The sequence below is a fragment of the Apus apus genome, chromosome Z (assembly GCF_020740795.1).
Source record: "Apus apus isolate bApuApu2 chromosome Z, bApuApu2.pri.cur, whole genome shotgun sequence".
NCBI lineage: Eukaryota > Metazoa > Chordata > Aves > Apodiformes > Apodidae > Apus > Apus apus.
The window spans coordinates 34,297,635-34,316,412 of NC_067312.1; the positions used below are offsets into that span (position 1 = coordinate 34,297,635).

The window sequence follows — 18,778 nt, forward strand, 5'->3', positions numbered from 1 at the left end:
CAGAGAAACAACCTCTGGAGGGAGAAGGGGACAGCTCCAACTCTTCTACTCCGTCACCTACACACACTTTGTTTGCCACTGTGACACTGGATCCAGGTATTAATGACTTGTAACCTAGGAACGGAAACATGTGGAAAACACTCAGTTCAAAGAGGAACAACATGATGTAGCTGTTACAAAAGAGGGAAATTATTTCCTCTTCCCGGAGACAGAAATAGCCTTGAGGCAGCAAGAACTGAATTGAAATGCTCAAGTTCTGTTCTACTTGCTACAACCATTTTTTACATGAAAACTAAAGAAATATTAATTTCTCTGAAGGGAAAAAAAAAAAAATCACATTTTTGTGCTTACTTATTATTTCAAACTTATTCATTTGAACTATAAAAATAACCAATCTGCTTTTTTAAAATTGTTTTCAAGAATATCTGCATAAAATAGCAGTGTTTTTCCAGAAAGCTGAGCTGACTTGCTGTTGGTTGCTGTTTTGGAGGAGCTGTGTTTTCCTACATGTTTTCCACTGCAGATGAAGAACCTCAGCTGTTAGAAGTTAAAGATCAAGCTCAGTAGTTCAAACTTACTCAATCTCATCCACATGGAACAGTATGCCACATTTAAGATCTTTACTAATGCAAGTGTCTTGGCCAGGGATCATGCTTCAACAAGGAAAAAAAAACAAACCACAAAACACCACATGCCAAAAACAAAAGAGGAGTTGGTAGAATCCAGTTTTACTAGAAATTTGGTTAACTAAAGAGCTGCTGAACAGTTAGCAATCCAAACAATCCATAATGTCATATAGCACAAGTATTATATGTCAGTGCCCACAAGAAAAAAGGTTTACCCTTTTCAGTCTGGAAAGCAGTGACCTTTTGATGCAGCTGGTCACCCTGAAATTACCAGAAGGCATATGAAAATTGAGTCTTAACAAATCCACTTTCCATTTTTATAGAGAATAGATGTTTGTAATGAAAGCACCTATCTTAATTAAGTGCAACTGATCAATGTGTTTTAAGTGGAGAATTCCTGCTTTGTCTTCAGCTGCATGTAAGCCCAACAAATCTTTAACAGCCTACCTGCCTCACTGTATAAACCAGGCCAGGACTGAGAATGAGCATCCGCTGAAGGAATTACACTCAGCAAAGTCAGCCATTGTGGGATGGATGGATTACACACTAAAGCAACAAGATGAAGGCTTTTCTGAACCTGCTTCTAAACACGAACCACAAGCCAATCACACTTCAGTAAACTGACATCAAGTCTTTCTTGTTCTGAACACAACAGGCTGAGCCTGAGCTGTTTTAAATGACACCTCCCTCCATCATGACTGAAAAATGCAGATTCAGTTACACACTCACCAAGTAAAGGATCACAATATACTTCACTTTAATTGACATGCAAATAGCTGTTGTCAACAGTTATTCATGTTGAAATTAATTTCCAACATTTTGCATATAAAAGCATGAGTACAGTTTCAATTGAAGTTGGCTGAACACCAATCTGGCTTACCCTACTGTTTACATTGGCACTGTCCTACTATTTCACCGGCATTTGTTGGTTTGACCTACATTTGTTTTTGCACAAAGAGCACTTCTAAGAGGAAGAGGAATAAAAAACTCTTCATTTTTTAATTAGTTGCCCATCTTTCCTGTCTCAGACATACCACCTCAGATTTAATTGTTCTTGCAGCAGACATACTTCTGAGTCTTGCGATACTTTTGTGTCAAGCTCATTGAAGTTTTCTCAAAACCTTCAGTGTCATAATTCAATCATTTCATGGGAATTACATAAAAACTCATTAAAGTAAAAATAAACTTTAGCATGCTATTTAGTCTATAAAGCTGGTAACACCTTTGTTACCTCTTTCTAGATCTAATTGACACAATCATAACCAGCAAGTACTAGTTATTTTCCAGGACACTGAACACAGAATGGATGAGTTACTGCTGTTGAAAGACAAAGACGGTAAAGACTTTGCAACTTCCAGCAATAAACATTTGGCAAACTTCTACCAGCTTCCAAATAGACTATGCACAAGCAGACGGTACCTTCAGACACTGAAAGTAAGGTGTTATGGTGAGCATCAGAGAGAGAATCAGTGTTTAGTCTCTTAACTTGCCTGTATGCAGCCAAGGCATGAGAAACTTTTAAGTCCCTAGCCTCCCTGTGACTCAAGTCAAGAAGCTTGGTCTTATCAGTTCTGGCAAAGTTAATATTTCACAGCTAGTGGCATTTCACCCATTCTAGTTCAGAACTGGCCATCCCTCATTAAGTTTAGCTTTCCATTACTGGCTAACATTCCCAGAAACTACAGCTAAGTCTAGACAATCACTAGACAGTTTGCTGCTAACAAAATGGTATTACGTCAAGAGATACAATCCTAGTGCCGCCAGTGTAAGGATTAACACACTCATTTCAGTAAACACAACCTACCAAATAAAAGTAGAAGTTACTGTGAAGAAGAAAGAAGAAGACAGCTAGAAGGAACATTTGACAAACACCAAGCTGCAACATATCTGTGCTCTTCTTGGAGCTGGAGAATCCTACTTCTTCTGCTCTCACTAGGGGAGATCTGTTCAGGAGCCTCACCTAACCTTCCCACCTTCATTCCCGTATTTCAGTGTTCCTGATGTGGATGATCTGCTGTAAAATAGGACTGTGTGATCAGCATAAGGGATTGCTGTTGCTAAAACATTCACGTACTTTAGAGACAGATTCTATTACTGTTGCCTGGTATTTGGCACAACTTGAAGCAGTTTAGAGGACACGATTCAAATGGTTTCTTATCCACAAGCATCATATTTTATGAAACACAGTTCCCTTGGCTGTTATATTTCTGCCACATTCCAGAATGCTTACGAATTAAAATGTAATCAAGAATCCTAAATCAAGATTATTCAGTTCTAGCTTTGCCTGTAACTAATGAAAAGTAAGAAAGATATGAAGGTCTTGGGTATTCACCTTCCTCCTGTCTTTGTCAGGTTAAAAACTCTCTCAACTACAGAGCTGGTTACCCATTTGTACAGAACGCAGACCCAGAAAAGAGACACAGAATAGACTACACAGGTGCACTGAATGCAGAACTCATTTCCCCATATAGAAGCCAAACCATTTACTTAAGCATTTAAGTTTGTGAGAAAGGCACAGCTGCTCACACCCACCTCCCCATGCACACTCGCTGTACAGCTTACTTTTGTCACAAGGAATTTATAGCCTTTGGACAGTCTAACCAGAATGTAAGAACCAGGACAGAGTAAATATACAGCTCATACCAGATTTGTCACTTCTTTTGCCCAAAGGGTCACTTTGCCAAAAACATAAGGTTACCATAGGATAATGCCTCTTGGCAACTGTTCATGCACACACACTCCCTCCTCCTCCTCCTTCTCCTCCCAAGAGGGTTATAGCTCTCTTTTGGCCCTTTGCATTATGCACTCACATGCAATCAGAGCACTGGTTTCTCTACATCAAGCCCTCAATGCAGCAAGTGTCCGGAGAACTGGCTGACACAACTCACACTGTGCAAAAGGAAATCCCATATGACCACGGGGACCAATTAAAGCACTGAACTTCGGAACATCACTTCCTCCCATGAGCACCCAGAGACACAAAACCAGAAGAGCCAAACTCACTACGCAAGGTGTAGAGTACTTCTTTTTACTATGGAAGAAGTATCAGACAGACAATTATTCCGAGGCTGTCAGAGGAACTATTTATGTCACAACAAATCTCTGCACATTGCTGGTGTCCGTATCTATTTTCACTATAGCCCACAGTCATCATGTACTAGAAAGTTTTTATTTATTTGTGGTGGCTGTTATTAAACTTTTTGAAATCTCATATGTGACTTTTAATTACTTCTTCAAACCACACAAAAAACACCAAAGGGTGATATTTCAAAGTAAGAAAGACATGACTAAGGCAAATTTCTTAAAGTATTAAAACGTAAGTTCAGTAGTTTCCAGAATTCACCTACATAATCTAAAGAGATCCACTGCTGCTTTAAGGTATGATCTACACAGATAAAAAACTCATACGATGTTTAACTTCCTAGAATAAAACTGAATGCTCTATTGCCCCTACAGCACAGGCTAAAGCTAAAACACACAAAATTTTGTGTTTGACTTTAGGCAAGGACAAGAGATGTGCGTCAGAGACAACCGTAAAGGCAAATCCTGTATTCTGGGTTGCCATCAAAAGGTGTATCCTCAGCTTTCACTTCCTGCACTCCACCCACCCTTCTAACAGCAGAGGACTTGCACAAACACAAAGCAACACCCCCCCCCTCCCCCCCCACGAAAGTTAGGTGGGCTTAAAAAAAAATCCGAAAGAACAGCAACACACAGCAACACACAGCAACACACAGCAACACACAGCAACACACAGCAACACACAGCAACACACAGCAACACACAGCAACACACAGCAACACACAGCAACACACAGCAACACACAGCAACACACAGCAACACACAGCAACACACAGCAACACACAGCAACACACAGCAACACACAGCAACACACAGCAACACACAGCAACACACAGCAACACACAGCAACACACAGCAACACACAGCAACACACAGCAACACACAGCAACACACAGCAACACACAGCAACACACAGCAACACACAGCAACACACAGCAACACACAGCAACACACAGCAACACACAGCAACACACAGCAACACACAGCAACACACAGCAACACACAGCAACACACAGCAACACACAGCAACACACAGCAACACACAGCAACACACAGCAACACACAGCAACACACAGCAACACACAGCAACACACAGCAACACACAGCAACACACAGCAACACACAGCAACACACAGCAACACACAGCAACACACAGCAACACACAGCAACACACAGCAACACACAGCAACACACAGCAACACACAGCAACACACAGCAACACACAGCAACACACAGCAACACACAGCAACACACAGCAACACACAGCAACACACAGCAACACACAGCAACACACAGCAACACACAGCAACACACAGCAACACACAGCAACACACAGCAACACACAGCAACACACAGCAACACACAGCAACACACAGCAACACACAGCAACACACAGCAACACACAGCAACACACAGCAACACACAGCAACACACAGCAACACACAGCAACACACAGCAACACACAGCAACACACAGCAACACACAGCAACACACAGCAACACACAGCAACACACAGCAACACACAGCAACACACAGCAACACACAGCAACACACAGCAACACACAGCAACACACAGCAACACACAGCAACACACAGCAACACACAGCAACACACAGCAACACACAGCAACACACAGCAACACACAGCAACACACAGCAACACACAGCAACACACAGCAACACACAGCAACACACAGCAACACACAGCAACACACAGCAACACACAGCAACACACAGCAACACACAGCAACACACAGCAACACACAGCAACACACAGCAACACACAGCAACACACAGCAACACACAGCAACACACAGCAACACACAGCAACACACAGCAACACACAGCAACACACAGCAACACACAGCAACACACAGCAACACACAGCAACACACAGCAACACACAGCAACACACAGCAACACACAGCAACACACAGCAACACACAGCAACACACAGCAACACACAGCAACACACAGCAACACACAGCAACACACAGCAACACACAGCAACACACAGCAACACACAGCAACACACAGCAACACACAGCAACACACAGCAACACACAGCAACACACAGCAACACACAGCAACACACAGCAACACACAGCAACACACAGCAACACACAGCAACACACAGCAACACACAGCAACACACAGCAACACACAGCAACACACAGCAACACACAGCAACACACAGCAACACACAGCAACACACAGCAACACACAGCAACACACAGCAACACACAGCAACACACAGCAACACACAGCAACACACAGCAACACACAGCAACACACAGACAAAAAAAACCCACAAACAAAACACACACAAAAACCAAACAAAAAAAACCCAAACAAAAAACTCACCACCACTCCCAAACCCACCCCCAACCACACACACACACACCCCTACCCCCAAGCACACACACACTCCCAAGCACACACACACAAAACAAAACACAAGAAACACAAAACATTAACAACACTGGAAAAGTAATCTCTTCCAGAGATGTCAGGAGGGTTCCCTTCTCTCCTTTATCAGAGGAACACACACAGGCAAACTGACAGAATTTCAAGGCAACTGCATAAACCCCACCAGCCAAGGGAGGATAATTTATAGAAAGAGAAATCAGCTAAAACGGACCATAAACTACAATTCCACAGTTGTGACTCTTAAATTATTCAGAGAAAGCACAGAAGCCCCTCTGTACTCCCCAATATCTATTCCTTGTCCACAGTGCTTTTTTTGATTACTCCTTCAACTGTGCCAGTGGAGCTACCTTTGATAACACACCTGTATGATGAGTAACTTAGTTGGTTCAGCATGAAAAACCAAAAAGCAAGACACCACAGACACAGAGCTGTACAGTCTCTTCAGTAACTATTTGCCTACCTTCCCCCTTTCCCCTTTGGAAACAAGAACCTCCTTCCCTTCACTCAGGCACTCACTACTCAGACTTGCATGCTCACTTTTTGACTTCTCCAGTGTACAAACTCGTAACAAGCACTACTGCAAAAAGCCGTTAGAAGGAGTCCTCCATAGTGGAACTCTGAACTCTCAGAATGACTTCCAGGAGGGGTCTCCTCCCTGGGATTGGATTTGTAACTGCCATGAATCTATATTTGTTTCCAGTTCACAAAATAAACTACAAAGTTGGGACAACTTGCACTTACTTTGCACTTCCACCCCAAATATGTCACTTAATAAACAGAAGATAAAAATTCCATCAAGTAAGTGAAATGGCCTTCCAAACAACCCAACGTTATTTTTTTTTTTTACTTGAACCTTAACATTCCTTTAGTGCTCACTTACTGAGAAATACGCTCATTCTGAAACTTAGATACACAACTTGTGCCATCCCTTCTATTCCACATTACTTGAATTTACGAAGTTAACATTTAGCTGAAGTTGCAGTAGTGTCCAAGTGTCAGACTAACCACTCCCACTTCCAGAAGTGACTAGCCATGATTTAGCCTGTATTTTCCACTGACAGAGGGAGCTATAGCCATACATAGCTCTTTAATCCAAATTACATTAAAACACACAGACACTGAGCTGCTGCTGAATCTCTCTTTCCCAAGGTTTTAAAGAGATTTTTCTTAAGCTCAGTAGAACTCAGTTTAACAGAGCCAACTACTTCAGTGGTGTCAAGTAGCAGTACACAGGCAGGTATGTTTAACTGGATTTTCCAGAGTTGCACATGTTTTCCACATTAAGTTTCTCCATCTGGACAAGGCATAGATTTAGATACTCCTTAATACTATGCCTAAGCCATTGAGTCTTAAGTTCTTCTCTGGTCCAAGTCACACACTTCAAATTTAGCTAAACTGCTTTGTCTCCAAAGTTCAGCTCCTATGCTTTTCACACTTCCTTTCACAAAGAATCTAATAATTAACAATATTCGTATGATAAACATGTAAGGATATAACATAATAATTAGATAAAAACGGCTCAAACACCTCCCAGCCCTCCTGTTCTCCCCCAGTGAAGTTAACAGGATTACTTTTCAGAGCATTTCTCTGGCTGGGAAGGCCTCAGCAAAGTGTACTTCATCAAGTATTCAGTTATGCTACAATTTATTAAAAAAATAAGTCATGAAGCACTTCAGCTTCACATCATGTATTATGACTCTTTTCAAAGTCATTACTTGTAACTGATTTATGACAAATTACTGTTTCCCCAAACTGAAGTGGGAAAGTTTTTCAGAGAACGTGGAACGCTTCAGTTTTTGGCATGTTTCTTCAGCACCTTCTAGCCAGGTAAGCTACAAGAACCCTAAAGACCTGCCTAAGCTTGCCTCATCTAAAAAGCCTCTTTACCAAAGCCACAACTGGTAATTCTACATCTTCACAGTATTTACCAGCCCCAAAGCTCAGGCTCTGTCACAGGACTTTTAGACATTTAAGAGTAAATTACTATTAAATTTAAAAGGTAATTGCTCCAGCCCTTGAAGCTTACGAAGTCAAAAGGAAAGAAAAAACAACCATGTAAAAGAAAGCAAGTTTAGCTAGTTGCCCCACTAGATTGGGTATCAGTAGTCGTTCAGGGACAGAACCCAGATAAACTATCTTCCTAGCCCATTATTTCTTGGAGAAAATTAAAAAATCAATGTAAAATATTCTACCTTGATAGTAACATTTTTCTCAGGTAAAGCTTATAGGAATATTTCTTCTTTCTTCTGTTCACCTCCTACTAGTTACAGCCAACCCCTACTACTCACGTACTAAATAGTACACTTCTTAGAACAACCAGTACTGCCAGTAAGTGCCAGACACAGAAATCACTGCCTTCAGAAGGAGGTTTCCTCCAAATCTGTTTGGATGAGATTGTCCTTGTACATCCCCCAATAACAGGATTTCTGGAGAGCAAGTGTGCATGTGATGCTAGCTCCTAGGGACAAGAAGAAATCAAAGCAGTGATGCCCAACCAAACACTGGCTTGCAGAGTTTATGTACCACTCTGTTTCACAGTGAATGCATGAGAAAAGTGGAATAAAAACAAAATACACTCAACCACGTCATAACCAAATTACCACTGCTACTAAGGTCTGAGGTATTAGATTATGTGGTAATAGTGTTGTTTCCTTACTTCAGACTTAATAACACAGCCAAGTCTTCACTTGCTCAGTAACAAAATCTTGCCTTTAGCACCTGGTGTTTGGGCACAAGTTAAGGACTAGGTCTGTAGTTACTACTGACATAGATAAAATGCTTTTTTAACCTGAGAGGGCTTAGAAAAAACTAAATATGGTATTTTTAGCACTCCCATACAAATTCTCACATTTCTGTCTAAGCAGATACTCAACCACCTACGGCACAAGGGTCCTGGACAAGTCCAGGCTCTAACCAGAACACACAGCAGCAGCAGCACAGATAACCATCTCTTAAAGGTGATTCTCAGGTCTTTAGCTGCACAACTTTGCTCTCTTTCCAAAATGAGAGCTATTGAAAAACACCTAAAAGACAACACAGTCATTGGTCTCAGCCAACATGGGTTTGTTAGGGGAAGATCTTGCTTGACTAGCTTGATTTCTTTCTATGACGTTACCCACCTAGCTGACCATGGGAAGCCATGTGATGTAATCTAGAAAGATTTCAGAAAGGCCTTTGATGCTGTCTCTCACAGTATCCTTCTAAACAAAATGTCCAGCATCCAGGTGGACAAGCACTTAACACACTTGAGTGAGAAACTGGCTGATGGGTCAAGCTCCAAAAGGTCACAGCAAATGGGGCCACATCAGGCTGGCAACCAGTCACTAGCAGGGTTCCACAGAGATCCATCTCAGGGCCAGAACTCTTTAATATATTCATAAATGACTTAGATGCAGGACTTGAAGGCCTACTTATGAAGTTCATAGATGACACCAAACTGGGGGGAGTGGTTGACAGTCTCGAGGGCAGACAGGCCCTGCAAAGGGATCTGAACAAATTAGAGAGCTGGGCAATCACCAGTAGCATGACGTTTAACAAGGAGAAGTGCCGCATTTTGCACCTGGGACACGGTAACCCTGGATATGCATACAGCCTGGGGAGTGAGAGGCTGAAGAGCAGCCCTGTGGAAAGGGATCTGACAGTTCTAGTTGACAGCAAGTTCATCATGAGTCAGCAGTGTGCCCTGGCAGCCAGCAGAGCCAGCTGAGTCCTGAGGTGCATCAAGCACAGCATAGCCAGCTGGTCAAGGGAGGTAATCATCCCACTTTACTCTGCAATGCTGCAGCCCCATCTTGAGTACTGCGTGCAGTTTTGGGTGCCACAGTACAAAAAGGATATAAAGCTACTGGAGAGTGTCCAGGGGAAGGCCATGAGGTTGGCGAAAGGTTTAGAGGGATGCTGAATGAGGAGTGGCTAAGAGCACTTGCTCTGTTCAGCCTGGAGGAGACTGAGGGGAGACCTCACCACAGCTTACTTCTTCTTCATTAGGGAAGGAGGAGGAGTAGGCACTGACCTCTTCTCTCTGTTGACCAATGATAGGACCTGAGGGAATGGTAGGAAGATGTGCAGGGGGAGGGTTAGGTTGGACATTAGGAAGAGAATCTTCACCCAGATGGTGGTGGAGCACTGGAATAGGCTCCCAAGGAAGCAGTAATGGCACCAAGCCTGACAACATTCAAGGAACATTTGGACAATGCCCTCGGGGACATGGTGTGAACTTTGGGGTTGTCCTGCTCTGGGATGAGAGGAAGGTGGACTGGGTGATCCAGGCTGTTTGAGGAGGTGGTTGAGTGGTGCCAGGGTTTAGTGGTGGACGCAGTAGAGTTAGGGCAGTGGTTGGACTCAATCTTGAAGGTCTTTTCCAAGCAGAATGATAGTGTTATACTGCGAGAGCAGAAATCTACCATTTCTGCTCCCTCAAGTGTAATAACTGTTTCTGTTAATCTAGAAGAAACAGCATATGTGAAAATCACTGCCCACCAGAGATGTGGTGTCAGGTGTTATTTCTGCCAGCCTGTCATCAGCAACTATGATCTTATCTCCACCTTCTGTGCTGATGTCACACAGGAAGAGAAAGCCCTATTACATATTTGAAACTTTCCTTGCTATTGCAAGTCCTTTTGGTTAGGTAACTTACAAGAGACTTAACAGGGCAAGAAGCACAAGATCATACATGCTTTGCACCTACTCATACGGTGAGCAATCCTGGTCCATGTTGCTAGATATGATATGGTCTGCCAAGCATCAATCAAGCTCCTGATTATACCTAGCTCACAGACTAAAAACAGGCCTGTTGCTCAAGGAGAAATGAAAGCAAAACAACCAGTATGATACAAGGCAGGAAGGATGGGCAACAAGTTATGCATTGCCTCTACTAGTCTCAGCCTTAACTTGGGGTTCATGGATGCCAATTGGCTCTAGACATCAGTATGTTCATGCATTGCAGCAGTGACACTGCCTGGACAGGGGGTCACTGGGGTGCAAAAGGGGTGGGTTCAGCAGGTGAGAGGGGCTGCTCAGACGCTTCCTGCATGGGACATTGGGCCTGCCCTGCTGCGGAGCCTGGTGCGGGCTCTGCCTGCTGACCTGCCCGGGGATCCAGCCTGAGCCCTGACGGTGGGTGTGCCGGGTTCTGACCCCTGGAGCACCGGGGCCTTCCCGCAGCTGTCGGGGCCAGGGCTGGAGTCCCCCCGTTTTGCTGCCGGTTGCCGGGGAAACCAAACTGTTTCTGCTGTCCCCCGACACCACGGACTTGGGGACCCTGCCGTAGCTGCCTGCCAAGTAGAGCAGCCGCCGCTGCTGCTGAGAGGGGGCACCCACTGCCGCCTCTGCCGCTGGGGAAGAAGACGCTGGGGACTGCACTGGGGCTGCACCCCCTCCCAAACCCAGCTGCTGGAGGGGAACCTCCTCGCTGCAGGAGGGTAACAACTCCATACAACTCCCTCTCCCCACATTTGCACACACAGCACGACCTCTTTGAGGATGACTGTGTCGGGCTTTTGCATATATCCCTGGTAACCATTTGCCATTTAGTGTAGCCGTTCATTAATAAACCAGTTAATTCGTAAAGTAAACATTGATCCCAGTAACAATTTGTGGGCGCGGTGAGGGTGCTATTCTAATCTCCACTCTAAGATACAGTCCCGCGCAGCCACTCCTGTGAGAGACAAGCGCCATGTGTTAGCCCTTGGTCTCTTTTAAAAACCTCTCGACACTGGGGGGAAGTGGTGGAAGCACCTGACAGCCAGTAGCCTCTGTGTTGGCATCGGCTCACGGCATTCTGGTGTCAGAAGTGGGACATGAGAGTCATTAGAGCCTCACCACGCTCTCAGTTGCTAAATTTGTAAAGTAAAGTTTAATAAAAACAAACAAACAAAAAAGGCTACCAAAATGGATATAAATTATATAAATGCTGAAAGTTCTTGTGCAGAAAATGACATTTGTGCAGAAAGCACTGAAGTTCAGGAAAGGTCGTATTTGCCATCCTCTACTTTTGAGGAGGAACTGCATAAATGCATGTTTGTGCGCCCCTTCTGGGAACACCTTAAAAATCTTAAGTACATTCCAACCAGGGAGCATTATACATCTGTTTATGATGCATACATGAGGGGAGACCTCAGTCACATCATAGAAGACCTCATGGTTCTGGAAAGTGGTACCTTTCTGTCTAAAGATATTAATAGTCAAATTAAATAATATGGAATTGATTTATTTTATGCCTGCAGTTTCTTCACTCTGGCCACCATTGTGGGGCAAGAAAAGGAAGAGCTGCAGCACAAGAACGAACAGTTACGGCAAGAGATTAAAGAGTTAATGAAGCAGTTAAAGAAGAAAGAAACCAGTACCACCCTGTCTTGGAAGGACGACGAATTTGCGGAATTTGTAAGTTACAAGGAATCCTCAGGTTCCAGTAGCCAGGACACTGAGATCCCAGATGACCTTTATGCAAGCCCTTAAGCTCTAACCAGGTTCTCTCCCCTGAGCAGTCATCTAAGAAAAACGTGAGTTTCCATCCCAAAACAGGAAAACTCCACCCTTCCATTTTAAAATCAAAGTCACAGCCACAAGAGCAGCAAGTGCCGCAGAGCCGCTCTCTCCCCTCCTCCAGCTGAGGAGAAGCTGGAGGGAGACAGAAAGGCAGATATAAGGGCGCTGCACGATGTAGTTAATACCTTTTAACATATGGCACCAAAAAGTTTAGCAAATTGGGAGAAAAAACTCCACCAACCCTCCACAGCTGTGTAAAACACCTCAACTCATTCGTCTTCTTCCTGTATTAGTTCTGAGGATGAGAAGGGGGGGAGAGTGGAGCACAAATGCCTGCGCCTGGTTCTGCAGACCGATTTTTTACCATGATAGAACTACTAATAAAAACACGGTGACATATAAAGAAACACCTTACACACCACTGGAATTGACACAGATTAAAAAACAATATAGCAGGCTTCCGTCTGAGACAAACATTGAGTATGTTGTTAGAGTGTCCATCTCAGGAGGAGACAAAATCATGTTAACCAAAGATGAGGCGACAGGGTACCGGGAACATGGCATTACTTCAACAACTGACAACCAGAGTTACCCTTGGACCCTAAGTCAGCATGTGGCTTGTAATATTGGCTCAATTGACCCCATTTCTAAGGGACAGCCGAGCGTTCTGCAACGGAACCACTCTAAACTTCTGGAAAATATCCAAAAGGCCGCTGCAATTCAAATTATTTATAACCTTGAGTTGGTGCCGCATCAGGACAGTCCTTTGACGATCCTAGTTGACCCAGAGAGAATGATTATCTTAATCAGAGGGCTCCCTGAGTTACTTAAAAATGTGGCCATCCAAATTAAAGATAAAATTTAAAAAGCACCAGCTGGTAGAGGGTACACCTGATCCAATCTGGCCCAGCAATTGACAGATTACAGCAGGAATTATGGTGCGCCCGAACCTGAGCATTCTCACAAGTCCTCCATGGTCAGGCAAGTCACTCAATTCCCAGAACCTCACGCAAAGCCCTCACATGCTGATGCGGCTGCTGGGCCGCCCCAGAACCCTCCTCAGCAGCAGTGGGAATCATGGGGTGACTGGACAGTCATGGGCAGAGGTAAATGCAACAGAAAGCCAAACAGCACACCTAAAAGGCAACACCCTGAAAACAAAGATGAGTCATCTCAGGGGGACATGGGGCCATAGGCTAAGCTTAAGGAGGAAGCCAGGCACATGGGCATCTCATCTGAGCTTTTTTCTCAGAATTACTCCTACCGTCACCTAAAAACACTCAAGAGAAATGGCCGAAAAAGTCCAGTTCAAGGTCTAATTCCAGGGAAAGATCCAACAAGTCAGGAAACTAAGCAGCCCTTCTTCTGCCAGTAAAAAGAAATCAAAAAGGTGGCAGAGGGAGGAGAGAAGACAAAATCCCAATACAGAAAACATAAATAATTGGCAGGAAAATGATAACCCATCAGGCCCAAAAAATTCCAGTCCTCCAAAAGACTGGCAAAATGTCCTGAGATTAGTTCAAAATAAAAATGGGGACCTGGAGCTTACCTGTGCTGTTGGACCAAACCATTATCCTGTAACATTTGTGGTAGACACAGGAGCACAAATTTCTACGCTAAAAGCTAATGTGTCTAAAAAAATGTGGCATTAATTTGTCTCTAAAGCCAATATTTTTAAGTGGTGCACTTGGTAACTCCACTTTACAAAGAACAGTTACATTTTCTTTAAAACTGCCAGGAGAAGAAGAATTAATTCAGGCTGAAATTATTGTGGGTGACACTCCTTACAATTTGTTAGGAATGGATGTTCTCATGGGCCAAGCCCGGAGAGATAAAATCAGTTGCTATTGGAATTTTTGCACACCCACACTAAAGGTGAGATTGTTACAACGTGCTCCCTGCCTGCCACAAAGCAGGATCACAAATGTGAGACAATATTCTATTCCTATTGCTGCTAAAGAAGTCATTAAATAAGTAATTTCTTATTTAAAAGAGAGTAATTATTGTGTCCTGTCATTCACCATTTAACACTCAAATCTGGCCTGTAAGAAAACCAAATGGTAAATGGAGAATGACAGTTGATTACAGAAAATTGAATGCCAATACAGACACACTCACAGCTGCTGTACCTAACATTGCTTATCTGGTGCTAAAAATCAAGGAAGCAGCACACCCAGTACAGGCTTCACTGGATGTAAAAGATGTGTTCTTCCAAACTCCTGTTGATCCTAAGGACCAAAAATATTTTGCCTTCACTTGGGATGGGGTACAATACACTTTCACAAGGTTGCCCCAGGGATATAAACACCCTCCCACGCTGGCCCATCACGCAGTTGCGTGGGAGCTGGAAAACATTCCAGAAATCAAAAATAATTCCAAAGTTAAATCATCAGTACATAGATGATGTGCTAAAAGGGGGCCAGAGTGAGGAGGTGGTAAAGGCAGTTTATCATGTCATAATTAAGCATTTAACAGGCATGCAACCAGAAGTCCCTGAAGAAAAAAGGCAACCACCACCCCAAGAGGCAAAATTTCTGGGAATAAGGTGTAAAGAGGGAACCTGGAACATCCCTTCCGATACTTTGTCTCACCTGAGAGAGATAAAGGTACCCTCCAATAAGAAAGAATTGCAGGAAATACTAGGGACTCTTCAGTACTGGAGAAAGCATATCCCGGATTTATCCATCATAGCACACCCTCTTTTTGATTTATTGAAAAAGAATTGTCACTGGGAATGAGATCAGTCTCATGATGAGGCCCTCAAACTATTGTTATTGGAAGCACAAACACATCAAACTTTGGGACCGCTCCACCCAGAGGATCCAATAATAATAGAGTGGGGGTTTTCTGCCAGTGCCTTATCACTTCTGGCAACAGGGACTTGAAGGGAGTACCCGACCAATTGGCTTTTCCTCTCAATCATTTAAGGATTCAGAAAAGCGATATTCTATTCTGAAAAAGGGATTGCTAACAGTGTGTACAGCAGTAAAAGAAGTTAGCAAGATTATTTAAAAAACAACGGTAATTCTGAAAGGACCTTTCAAGGTAGTTAACCAAGTACTGTCTGGAAAGGCCCCTCCAGAAGGAATATCCCAAAAAGGCACAATCAGGAAATGGCATAGCCAGACTGAATACTATTCTGAACTTTTTTGTTGTTTGTCCAGGCCTTCTTCGAGTTGGAACATTCAGGAACAATTTTAAGGCAAAAAAAGGAGCCATAATGGCTTGTTTCCAGCTTCTCAAAGTTTCTGGGTAAGTGCAGCTGCCATCTTGTCTCACCACTGAGGCTCTTCTTCCAAGCTGGAATTACCAAATTAGTGAAGAGTCCTCAGCAAAAGCATGAGAGAGAATGGCCAGGGCTGCACAGTTCTATATTTTGAAGTATATTATAATATTAAGCTCCTGTTTGAAAGAAGCACACCACTAACAAGTTCCTTGATCCCAAGTGCAGCAGCTGCTGTAGCTGAAAAAATTATGAAAAGCTTGAGTACTTAGGAGTGCTAACCAGTACTAAACAGCTTTTGAGTTAAAGATGATGCTGGCTTCATTTTGAAATTAGCTCTGAAGATAAACTGCCCAGGGTCATAAAGCCAGCCTATACAGTGTTTGTCCCTGCTTAGGCAGTTCAAGAGAGTTCAGCATGCATTATCAGACCTTCATTACCTAAATTTTTCTTAATTGGTTAGTTTAGAGCTGAGGCAGAGATTAGCTGAATTGGACAAGCTTTCCTTAATACAAGCTTTAAAGTTTACCACAGCAAGGGCATCGAATCACTTTTGGGTCTGTGTATAATCCTTAGTCTGGCTGAAGGTGGCCAAACAAGGCAATTTCTTTAGAACCTAGATACTTCTTGATCATGATCTGTTCTGTCTGGCTACTACACTCACATGCATAAGGGACAAGGTTAGGTTTGGTGGTTTTTTAATGGATAGGGAATCCCCAAGTAACCAATTAAGCTGGCTTTAAGACTTTGAAAAACCAGGGCAGCACAGAGTGAACTTAATGGGAAGCAGATCTGGCCCACTATTTTAAGTAATCTTTAGGAAGCGGGAGGCGGGGAGTAGAAGGCTTAAAGTTTTTCTTGAAACCTTTTTAGTGGCTGGGAGTGCTATTTTGCCCTTAAAGTTAAGCATACCTGTCCTAGATTTGCAATCTGTTCCAAAAGACTCCTAGTACGAGTACTTCCAGTAGGTGAATTCAGTGTCATTCAGCAGTTAAGCACCAATGGCGTATCCCGCTCCAAGCTCACAACTGGGCATACCACAAGTGGGCAATTTCACTCTGATCCACAGCGTACAGGAAGCTGCTTCCTAGTAGAGAATGACCACACACACACCCAGGATGCAACACAGCACAGGAAAATCCCAAGATTAATAACCATTTGTTTTTCCAGATGAGCATACCCATAACACACACTGATGAACGCAGGCTCTTAGCCTTAGGTCTCCAATTCCTTCCACTGTATTTTTTTAAAAAAAAAAAAAAAAACCCACACAACAAAAAAAGCCCACACAACAACAGACTACTACGCTTGTATAAGCTGGGGAAAAAAAACAAAACACATTTCTGCCACTTCCTCACCATGCTCACTGGAAAGACAAAGCTGCAGGACAACGAGGCATAAATCCACAAAAAAACCCCATCAAAACAACAAAAAAACCCACCATGGTATCTGGTACTCCCTTGAGCTGCAAGAATCATAAGGAAAAACAAATCTTATTACTTAGGGACTACAGCAGGGGGCAGCTACCTGCTGTCTTAAGCTTGGACTTCAGAAACAGCGTTCTTGCCCATCAATATTCTGCTAAGTAGCAAATAACTTTAAGGTTTAGCTTATACATCCTTCTTCAAAGCTTCAGGGATGAAGTATTCCCAGTCCCTGCAAAGGAAAACTTTACACTAAAAGCTTTAAGCATGTACACTTCAATCAGGAAGCAGAGTTCCCATCTACCATGTTCCATCTAAACATTTAGATACATGCAGCTCGGAAGAGCAAAGCTAACAGGAGCATTGTTCTGAAAGTAGAATCTGTCACTCGGGTGCAAGAAGCCAATCCACGAAGAGTCAAGATGTTTGCTTTAATATCCAGTTCTGCACAGAAAAGGGAGCAGGGGGGTATTCCACAAAGCAAACTCAGCTTCCCAAAACATAGGGACTGCTTTTATGCACAGACATATTGAAAATAACTATCTCTATGTTATTTCACTTGCACACATGATTGGTTAACTAGTCCCTCACTTTCATTTAAAGTGACAGTGCTTAAAAATTTGACTATGCATGAACAAAGAGTAAGAGGGCTTTTGCTAGTAGGGGTCCCTCTAGCCTATGGGAGGGTATTTTAGTATGCTAATAGCTTATTAATATGCTGGCTGTATGTTAATACAGTTAAGTCAATTACTCAGCATTTCCTACCTAGTGATCAAGGCTAGGTAAGCTGTAGGGAGTACTCCCTTCCATGCTTTTCATCCATCTTGCAGGTTTATGTCTCAAGAATGGGCTGCTGACTACTTGGCATGTCTCTCTCTCTCCAATTCTTGCTGTTGCAGTGTTAGGTAAACTCTGTTTTTATTCTTCCTGTCTCTTTGTTCTCATTTATGCGCTTTTTCCCCAAAATTTTTTGCTTATTTCCATTAATATCCAACATAAGTAACATTCCCATCTTCAGTTTCCCAACACCATAACCGTGGCAAACAATCAAACTAAAAAAAACACCTGAGACTCTTAAAAACAACTATCTCATGCATGGAGTGCTGAAATCACATGTAGCTTATTAGTAAAGAGACTGTGGTGAACCCACAGACAAAGGCAGCCTTCAGTGGTGCACTCCTTCTTTAACTTCTGTTACGGAAGCAGTGCCCTAGGCAGCATCTACCCTCCTTTCCTGAAGTCTGGGATCACACTAGGAAAAATCCAAGCACACACTCCATTACCAATTTTGGTCCGTTTCAGACACCAGAGAATTGAGTGGAAGTTTCTGTAAAGAGCACGAGGTCTTTCAAGCTCACTTGAAGAAAGCTTTGCACTTTTTGTAAACTAATGCTCAAATAAAGCCTCTTCAGGTGCTTTTACGACTACCTTTCCATTTTCTTTTTGCATGGCAGCTTCTTTTCCTCTAAGAAAGCATCGACACCTAACAGCAAGCTACACGACACCTAC

The 18,778-nt window shown here is 43.1% G+C and overlaps 1 protein-coding gene across 2 annotated transcripts in view; it reads right to left on the reverse strand.

The window, feature by feature from the left end:
- Positions 1 to 18,778, reverse strand: part of TTC39B (tetratricopeptide repeat domain 39B) — a 95,379-nt gene that overhangs the window by 74,864 nt on the left and 1,737 nt on the right. Inside the window, exon 1 of one of the 2 annotated variants that reach the window (XM_051642917.1) lies at positions 3,437 to 3,526. The exons of the other annotated variant lie outside the window; for it this stretch is intronic. The gene's annotated coding sequence lies outside the window, so the exon portion shown is untranslated. Of the gene's footprint in view, positions 1 to 3,436; positions 3,527 to 18,778 lie in introns of those variants that run through there. 2 annotated transcript variants of the gene reach the window in all.